Below are 10,349 nucleotides of genomic sequence, written 5' to 3'. Positions count from 1 at the left end.
ATTCCTAACATGTCCTTTGTCTTGGAGATCTGGGTTTCAGAAAACTTTCTGGGAACCCATATAGAACCTTCAATTGTTCCAATCTTGGATATGTAATGAGGGCTGGACTAGGCAGGGGCGGGGAATGCTGATTCTGCATGAAGAAAGACCTGACCTGGAGTCACGTGGACAATGTGAACAGAGAGATTAGCCAAGAGCGACTTGCTCTGTGGGGGAAAAGTCTCTCGATGGCGTGTCTTCCTACAGTGATCTCAGGAGTCAAGGCTCTGAGATAAACATAGGCAGAAGAGGGGAAAGCTCAATGTTCTCTTCAGGATGTTTGTGGTGAAGGGTGAGAGACAGTAGCAGGCCACAAGGGAAGCTGAGAAGAGCGAGATCGGGAAGGCCTGGGATGCGCAGGGCTGGATTTGGGGAACAGTTCTGGAGCTGGTACTCAGCCAGATCAGCCTGTTGTTTGCCTCCGTTTCCTCCATTGTAAAGTGAAGGCCTTGCACAAGAGGCTGTCTTAGGCGGCTTCCGGGATGAGCTGCTCCAGTTCTGTGGCACGAAGCTCCAACGACACCCGGCTGACGGCGAGAGACGTGGTCATGGCGGCCGCATGGCGGCCGTGGTAGAACTGAGGAGCCCTGAGCGGCTCAATTCCCCTGCAGAACGAAAATCGCGGCCTTTTATGAGGACAAAGGGGGTGCATTGTGCAGGAAGAATGCAAAACGAGCACCTGGGACCGGGTTGCTGTGCCCACGCCTGTGATCACCCCAACCTTCATAGCCGAACTCTGGGTCCTTGGGAAGTCCTCTTCCTCTCCCCTCCTTGGGAGGCTGTGCGGCGTAGTCAACCCTCACCTCTACCAGCAGGCTCTCAGCACTCCAAGCAACGTGTCCTCACTTGGCACTTCGTCCCAGAGAAGTTACCGAGAGGTCAGAGGAGGCAGAGTGTAGGGTGCTCCTGGCGCTCAGGGAGCCCCCGATGCTGGCCACCCAGAGGGTGCACAGAGCCCGTGGTGGATGAGCTTCTCCGCCCTGGGCCTGCTTTCTGGAAGCCAGGCCGCCCCACAGTGACTCTGGCAGAGAGCTCATGAGCCACAGAGGAGCCCAGGAGCAGCAAAGTCGCCATTGCTGGTAGCATAGCACCAAGCTCCAGCCAGGAGCAGCCTGGAGCAAAGCCTGGCACCCTGCCCTGCATGACCTGAGCAGCTCAGAGCAGCGGGCCTGGGTCTCTGCAGGCCACCCCAGCATGGGGACAGAGGTGGGGGAAGACTGCCTGTCTCCGGGATGAGTGCAGACCACCCAGGTTCATTCGGAGAGGAAGCACCCCTGGGCTCAGCAGCACGGAGGTGGCTGTGACGTCACACCGACTCCTGGGCCTGCCTGGCCTCCTGCCTCTAAAGGCAGCTCTGGGGCCGGCTTCCTTCCCTTCCGCCCAGGGATGGCTGAGGCTTGAATACGGGCCTATTGCCGTTTGCAGGGCTGAGGACCGAACCCAGAGGCCCCACAGGCTAGGGAGCTGCTCTGCCGCTGAGCTACAAACCCAGCCCACCAGGTTCTCAAGAGAACCTGAGCTGCTTGGTGACATGCAGAGATGCATTAGATGCCCCGCAGAATCTGTTTGCTCAGTTAGTAAGTGCTTTTGCTTGAAGTCAAGGAACGCAGCTTAGATTGTGGGGTACATATTTTAGGAATAGGTGGGGCTTGGGCAGAAGACCCTAATGTTCTAGGTAACAGCCTTTGACACCTTCCAGCAATACAACAGTGGAGATTTCCTTCCTTCCCTCCCTTCCCTATTCCTCCCTCCATCCCTTCCCCATCTAGCCTTTCCCCATCCTTCCCTCCCTCCCTCCTTTCTTTCCTTCCTTCCTTCCTTCCTTCCTTCCTCCCTCCTCCTTCCCTTTCCTTACTCACTTTTCTTTCTTTCTTTCCCTTCCTTCCTTCCTCTTTCTTTCTTTCTTTTTTTCTCTTTCTTTTTCTCCTTCCTTCCTTCCTTCCTTCTTTCTTTCTTTCTTTCTTTCTTTCTTTCTTTCTTTCTTTCTTTCTTTCTTTCTTTCTTTCTTTCTTTCTTTCTTTCTTTCTTTCTTTCTTTCTTTCTCTCTTTCTCTCTTTCTTTCTCTCTTTCTTGAACTGGTATTGGGTTTGAGTTTACTGTCCCTTAGTTCAAGGCTGGTGCTCTATCACTTGAGTCACAGCTCTACTTCTGGCCTTTTGCTGGTTAATTGGCTATAATAATTTCATGGGCTTTCCTACCCAGGCTGGCTTTCAACCATGATCCTCAGATCTCAGCTTCTGAGTAGCTAGGATCATAGGCATGTGCCTCTGGTATCTGGCTTGCGATCATATTTACAACCATGAGTCAGTTCCATAGAGCTGTTGAAAAAATCCTTAAACTTGAAGGTGGAACAGTGCTGTCTTCTTCATGTGGACTGGCCATAGCAGCTTGATTCCACACACCCCTGGGCCTGGGGCCGCCCAGCCTGGAGAAGCAGCAGAGAGCTAGAGGGCTGGGGCGTTTCTGATGCATTTCTTACAGATCACGCGGTGCCATTCTTTCCTGCTGGAACTAGTTGCAAGCTCAGCATGATGTGGGTTAAGGAACCAGTGGAGGTTGGAGACCTGTGGCCAGCGGAGGCCTGCTATCTCCTTCTGGAAAGCGGCTGGGGAGTGGAGTTGAAGGGCATGTCTTGCACTCAGCGCCTTTCCTCCTCTCATGGTGAGCACATGTGGCAAAGCTGTGTGCCCGTGGGAGCCGCATTCAAAGCTTCAGGTGACCCGTCAGAAGGACGATGCCACGCAGGAGCCGCTGGGCCACTGGAGGGAGGGTATGGCCTCTAACATTCTTTTAAGATAAAATTGGTGGTTTTTACTAAGGTGCTGTTCCTTTCTTTTTTGGACAATGTCACCCTATCTTTTACTCTCCCCTTTTCCCCTCCCATTCCCGCCCACAGTCGCATAGTTTTCCACGTAATATACACTAAATACCATGGTTGCATCTGCTCACCGTTCCTTCCTTCTCTTTCCTTCTTCTCTGTGCTTCCCTGTTAACCCCCCCCCCCCCCCCCCCCCGCGAAGGCAAACATAAAAACAAAAACAAACACTACTACCACCACCAACCGCCCCCATGTTTCCATTTCCTGGAATTTGTCTCGATGAATAGTATTTTAAATATTCAGAGGAGTTACACCTTTGGGTTTCTCTCTTGAGTCTCCTCCTTTGGTCTCACTGTGTGTGAACAGCTAGAGTCCAGTCTGAGTGCATTTTAGACCTAGCTTCTGCATATGAGGGAAGACAATCACTGTTTACCCCTCTGAGCTTAGTTTGCCTCACTTAACATGATTTGTTCTAGGTGCATCCATTTTCCTGCAAATGACGTCATATTACACATTACATTGTGTGTAAGTGCCATATGTTTCGATCCACTCTTCTGTTGTGGGGCATCTGGGTTTTTTCCATAACTTAGCTGTTGTGAACAGTGCAGCAATGAACATGGAAGTGTCTTTACATGTTCTGGCTTGTGATATTGGCCTCTAACATTTTAAACACAAGAGCTGAAGTGAATTTCATTGATACAACATCATATGTTTGGAGAACAACCTTCACGACTGTTTTTTAGACTTCTCTAGGCAGAAAGTATTCTTGGAAAAGTGAAATGGAAGGTCACTTGGAGTTAATGAAATACAGTTCCTATAGCTACCTTCGTACATTTTAGACTTACTCAGGAAGGATTATAAACAACTTTAAAATTTTGTTTTATGGTGATACTCTTTCTAGGAAGGTGTTCTACTGCTTGAGCAATACCTACAGACATTTTTGCTTTTATCACTATATTATTATTATTTGTGCCAAGCCCAGAGCTTTAACTCAGGGCCTGGGTGCTGTTGCTGAGCCTTTTGCCCAGGGCCAGCACTTGAGCCATAGCTCCCTTTCTGTCTTTTTGCCAGAAATAGGAGTCGCATAGACATTCCTGCTTGGGCTGGCTTCAAACTGCCTTTCTCAGATATCAGCCTTGAGAAGCTAGGACTATAGGCATGGCCGCTGGTGTCCTGCTCTGTCATTATTTTTTGAATACAAACTAATGTGTGGGCCCACCGGGATTGTGAGCCTCCTATTGGTACTTCTTAAACAGCTGGGATGATAGGTATGTGTCACCACATGCAGCTTTTTATTGGTTAGGTTAGGATCCAGTTAATTTTTTGTCCAGGCTGGCCTCCAACTATGATCCTTCCTGATCTCCACCTCTTGAGTAGCTAGGATTGCAGGCATGAGCTGTGGTACCTGGCTAAAAACACCTTTCTCCCCCCCCCCCCCCCCCCGCCCATCATGGGGCTTGAATTCTGGGCCTGGGTGCTATCTCTGAGCTCTTTAGCTCAAGGTGAACACTCTACCATTTGAGTGGCAGCGCCACTTCTGGTTGTCTAGTGGTTAATTGGAGATAAGAGTCTCACGGACTTTCCTGCTGGGGCTGGCTTTGAACTGCGGTCCTCAGATCTCAGTCTCCTGAGTAACTGGGATGACAGGCGTGAGCCACCAGTGCCCGGCTACAAACACCTTTTGAGAACATCACAGCCTGGCACAGCTCACATGTCAGTTCGTGTGAATATTAGGACTGAGTGGGCAAGCTGACGTAGTCCTGGGACTCTGCAAACAGCACCCCGTGCTCCCAGCAAGCAATGCCATAGGCTGCCAAGGAGGGACCTGGCTTGTTGGTTTGGGATGCGGTTGGGATGGGTTTGACAAAACACAAGCTGTCTTTTAATCACAACAGGGACTCAGCTGTGGAATCAAAACCCTACCAGGAAAACACATTTTCAATGAAGGTTCTTCGTGCTTCGGCCTCCTAAGGGGGAATCTCTGAAGCAGCGGTGAGACACAGCAAGCCGCCGGTCCCCTCTGAGGCCGCTTTGAAGGGTGTAGTTTGGAGTGTAGCTTTGAGGGGCGTAGTGGAGCTTGGGAACACGACAGGCTCTTCTTTTCCTTTTAAGATGCTGCAGCGGTGTGGATGTAAGTTCTGCCCTGGAAAAAAATATAACCTTAGGCCAAAAAAATAAAAACTTCTAAATTAACAAGTAGTACTCTGGGGCTGCCGTTCCTAGGGTCCTGCTCCCACTTTTCTACTCTTTCATTTTCTTCAGAAACTTCAAAGAATGAAAGCAGGAACTTACATTACTTGGTTTTCATTCTGAGTGTGCATTTCTTGCTTTTAAGAAGAGGATCGCATGCATTTACAAAATCAAAATCCAGCCACCCTCTGTCCCCCCCCTCCCGCCCCGGCCCCCACCGCAGCCATGCCCCTCTTCCAGCTCTGGCTCTATCTATCGGAGTGAAATGCTTCTCTGTGTTCCTCAGCCCTTCCCGAAGTAAGTGTGTGCTGACATCCTTCTATGGTCATGAAATCTTCTCTGTCCTGTGCCAGCCGCGCCTCTGTCCCTCATAAAGATGTCACAAATTTTGGTGAAATAATTCTTCATGCCTGTGATTGCAAGTTAATAATAATTGTCCTCGCTTGTGTTTTCTGAGCTAAGAACTCCCAGAGTTCCCCTTTCTAAATCACTAAGCCCCCACCATTGATCATGGGGTAATCAATTAGTGAGTCATCAGCGCCCAATTGCTTTCCCAGATCCAACCTCTGACCCTCTACGCTGGGGACCAAGCCTTCAACACCTGGACCTGTGCAGAGTGTTCCAGATGGAAACTACAACACCAGTGAGTTTAGGGTCCTCTATTGTTTGTGAACTATCACAGCAGTCTTCTGTCCTGGTGAGAATTCATCAGTCATTGTTTTACTGTTCAGTCTGAAATCTCATACCCTCCAATTGTTTTATTTTCCACATTTATTATTATTATTGTTGTTAGTAATTTTGCTGGTACCAGGGCTTGCACACAGGGCCTCAAGCTGAGCAAGAGTTGTCCTTTTAGGCTCAAGACCAGTACTCTACCACTTGAGCCACACCCCCACTTCTACTTTTTTGCTGGTTCGTTGGAGATAAGAGTCTCTCAGATGTCTGACTTTGAATCATGATCCTCATGTCTCAGCCTCCTGAGTAGCATGAGCCATTGACGTCCAGATTCCGTAACATTTCGATTCTTTTCTCGCTATGGCTTCCTGCCCTCTCATCTGTTGCTTCTGGTTCTTGGCCGCCAGCCTCCAGCCGTGGTTCCCCTGTTGCCCCTTTCCCCACTTCTTTCCATACCCTTTCAAGTTCACTTCCCAAGAACTTTCTCGTGGTTTTCAAATGTGCTATTAGGGTATTTCTTATTCTGTTCTTTTGTTTTTCTTTTCACATTATCTGCTTTCTTCTAGTTTATTTTTTCTTTCCTTTTTTTGTTTTTCTTGACAGGAATTTTAATTGGAGCCATGCCTTTTTGTCGGTCATGGGGCTTGAACTCTGGGCCTGGGCGCTGTCCCTCAGCTCTTCAGCTCAAGGTGAGTGCTCGACCACTTGAGCCACAGCACCACTTCTGGTTTTCTGGTGGTTTATTGGAGATAGGAGTCTCACAGCTTTCCTGCTGTGGCGGCTTTGAACTGTGGTCCTCAGATCTCAGTCTCCTGAGTAGTTAGGATTACAGGCATGAGCCACTGGCGCTCAGCAAAATCCAGTCCTGTTTGAGATAGGGTCTCCTTTTATGCCCGGGTCATCCTGGCCTGGGATCCTCTCTATGTGGTTCCTACATCACCAGATGGCAGGCGGGTGCCCCAATACCAAACCACTTGTCCAGAGGAGTCTCTCCAGCTTTTGTTTGTGTCTTAGTTGACTTCAACCTGAGCTTCTCAATCTCTACCTCTCAAGGAGCTGGGCTTACAAGCTTGAGCGACTGTGCCCATCCTCCTTCAGATTTGTTATTTGCTTTCATCCCTCTTTTGTTCCTTTTCATTTTCTTTCCTCCTTCCCTTCCTCACTTCCCCTCTCCTCCTCATCCTCCTTCTCCATCCTCCCCTGCCTCCGTTTCTAGCCCAGGCTGGCTTTGAACTCATGATTCAGCCCCTGAAGTGTTAAGACCATACGTCTACGGCACTGTGTCTGGATGCTGTTTACATTGTTGTTACTCACTCAGGATTTTTTTTTTCTCAGAAGTCTTGATTGGCTAGATGAGAAACGCTTAATTTTACTGTACGGATGGAAGTGAGGGTGCCCTATCCTGGCCACCCCAAGTGGTGCCTGGTCCCTCCCGAGGGTCTCCGGACTTCCCAGGGGAAGGATCTGGTCTTGGTACCAGCTTGGCTTCCTAGTAGCCCTCTACCACACGGCCCTTGGCCCTCCACCAAACAGCCCTTCAGGGCTCTTCCCAGGACTCTGGGAAGGAATTGCAATCACTTGGAAGCTGACGTGAGCCTGTCTGACCTGCTGTCGGACCTGCTGTCTGACCTGCTATCGGACCTGCTGTCTGACCTGCTACCTGACCTGGTGCCTGCGGACCACAGATGCCAAGGCTAAGGCTATTGTGGAGAGATCCATCCACTCACCCTCTGCACATGGAAATTCAGATTTCAAGCTGAAAAAAGAAAGTGAGTCAAACTGAAGCTTTGGTGTCGTTCTTTAATTATAAAACCAAAAATCTCTGTGCTCAAATTGTTGAATGTCAGTTGGCTACATAAATGTTTCTTGGCTCGTTTCACACTTGGGTTTGACATCCTTAAAACTAATCAGTTGAGTCTGCTTTATAGCTCATAAAATTCTAGGAAGAATGCTATATTTCTAACTGGGCAACTTTACACCAATTTTCCTAGAGCCAGCTCAATGCTGACATATAACTTCTATTTAATATGATCTTTTCATTCCCCCAGATGGAGGGGTTAGTATGTCTCCCCTCTCTCAACTTACTAACTCAAGATAAACAGACTGCCTCGTCAGGTTTTCCTTCACAAGAGTGTGAACCATTATAAGGATCTTCTTCATACTTAAAGATTCACTTTGGGACTCCTAGACCTCAGCCACACCTTGCTGGGTTGATGCTATGGGGGCTCTCTGACAATATCTAGTTTATGATCAGAATCTGTGGCACTTTGTGTCACAGACTTCCCTTCCTGTCTGTTTTGGTTAGAAAAATGATTTTAAGGAAAATTGAATGCGGGGCATTTTAGAACAGCAGAAGAAATCACAGACTTGAGGGAGGGTAATGCCAAAATGTATTCTTTTTAAGTTAGTGTGTGTGTGTGTGTGTGTGTGTGTGTGTGTGTGTGTGTGTTGCTTCAGGGACTGGGTGCTGTCACTGAGCTTTTGTGCTCAAGGATAGCACTCTACCACTTGGTTCACAGCACCACTTTTGGCTTTTTTGGGGGAAGCTAATTGGAGATGAGAGTCTCATGGATTTTCCTACCTAGACTGGCTTTGACCCTCTCTCCTCAGATCTCAGTTTCCTGAGTAGCTAGAATTATAGGCGTGAGCCACCAACACATAGCTCTTTAAGTAATTTTTTGTATTAGCACATTGGGCAGGACCACTTTGGCCACAAGTGCTGGGAATATAACTTAAATGACTGTAGCAGATAAATATATTTTGGCTCATGGAACAAGGTGGAGTTGGGATGGGATGGGTAGGATCAGAATTTAGGGCAAGCCTGATCACTATGATGTCTGGAATGAGGAAATAGCCCATTCTCTCACCTCCTATGCTTTGTCCTTGCTGGCTGTCTTCCTCCAAAGTGCAGAAAATACAACTCCAGGTGTCACTGGCAGGACCCCAGGCTGGGGTGGTACAAGGAACCCAAGGAAAGACTCTGATCGGACTGTTTATGCGCTGTGTCTAATCCGGAATACCCAGTGTAGGGGAATCTCAGGGATGGGAGTAGGGGGTGGAGATCTGCAAGAAGATGGCAGCTCTTTTGAACCCTAGATGGAAGTAGGCAAAGGGTATTAACCTAATTAAGGAAAGAGCTGGTCAGACAGAGCCAAGGAATCCCAGCTAAGTACTGGTCCCATGGTGTCCTTCGCAGCGTTCTAGGTAGAATTGAGATGTCCGTTGGCTGGACCCTCAGACACTGCTGATCGATTGCAGCATTATTTATGAGGAGTTGGGTTCGAGGAAGATCTTAATCAATGAATGTTAAGCTTTGGGAGCAGGAAGGGGCCCCTGACTGCCAGCACCTCTGTCTTGATCCCTGAGCCTTGGGTTGGGCCATGCCCAGAGCCGCAGTGTCAGAAGTGTGCTCAGCGGAGTGGAGGATGGACAGATAAGGAGCGAAGTGGAGGCAACTGTGGCCGGCAGAGCCCAGAGCCTGGGAAGTTGGCTCAGGGTCCTCCTGGATGCTGGTGCTCAGCTGCCACTCATCCCACGGATGGGATGGCTGAGCCACACAAAGCTCTGTGGTCTGCTCATGGCCAAGGAGGCCCCGGGCCTTGTTCCCAGACAGCCAGTGGACTTCCCACTCTGCTGCTCAGGGGGGCTTCATGGGAGGGAGAGTCGACGTGGAAAAACCCTCACTGCTGCCCCCTGGTGGCCAGGTTGGTGGAAGCCTCAAGTTCTCCTTGGAGGTGATGACAATTTTTCTTCTCTGGAAAGAGCCGAGCTGCCTGGGGATAGCCTTCGACTCTGAGCTCATCCGGAGTTTCACACACTTGAGTAAGATGGGGCTCCAGCCTCTCCCCATCAAGCAACTGTCACCACATTCGGTGTGTGGTGGGCCGTGGGCTGGGGAAGGAAGCCGGGCCTCCGCGTGGGCTAGGCCGATGCTGTGCTGCTGAGCCCGAGGTCCACACTGGTGCGTCTTCATCTTCCCCATGGCAGTGCTCACGTCTGCTTGCTTTCTGTCCTCCGGTGCCCCTGGATCTCCCCGTGCAGGTGGAGAAGCTGGGGCTGAGGTCGGATCTGACCAGGGCCCCGGGAGACCCAGGCAAGGGCGAGGAACTCCCAGGACCAGGTCCTCAGACCGTGTATCTCTCCGCTGGGATAGCGCTCCCAATGGTGGGTTTCTGGCTATCTTTAATTCTGGTACTGCTGCCAGTGCTTATTATGGGATTTGGGTTGCCATGGCCATGGTGGGTCGATCTGGGGACTGATCTGAGGTAGGAAGATCAGACAGAAGTAAAACGGACAAGGACTGATCCCGTGTGGAGTTCCAGAAGCTTCCTCCCATGAGCCAGCTGTGAGTCATGCAATTCCCTGTTTCCAAAGTGTCTGCCAGTGCATTTCTTAGCATTCTCATCATGTCATCTAACTGCTCCTTGCAGTTGCATGGTCAGGTGGAGGACTCAATTCCGTTTTCTCCATCGGTGTGGCCCTCTTCAGCCGAGTTAAAATGAACAGGTGATGCTTGCAGAGAAAAGACTGAGCATCTTGTTTAAGAATGCATTCACCTTACAGTGAATGATGCTGTTTCCTGGTATAAATGGGAGGCAATGCATCTAATAGTCTGTATCCGTCAAGG

Source organism: Dipodomys spectabilis, unplaced genomic scaffold (assembly GCF_019054845.1).
Source record: "Dipodomys spectabilis isolate Male_0828 unplaced genomic scaffold, ASM1905484v1 ptg000049l, whole genome shotgun sequence".
In the NCBI taxonomy this organism is placed as follows: Eukaryota; Metazoa; Chordata; class Mammalia; order Rodentia; family Heteromyidae; genus Dipodomys; species Dipodomys spectabilis.
The sequence above is the reverse complement of the archived record's forward strand: the minus strand, read 5'-3'. Positions refer to the sequence as shown.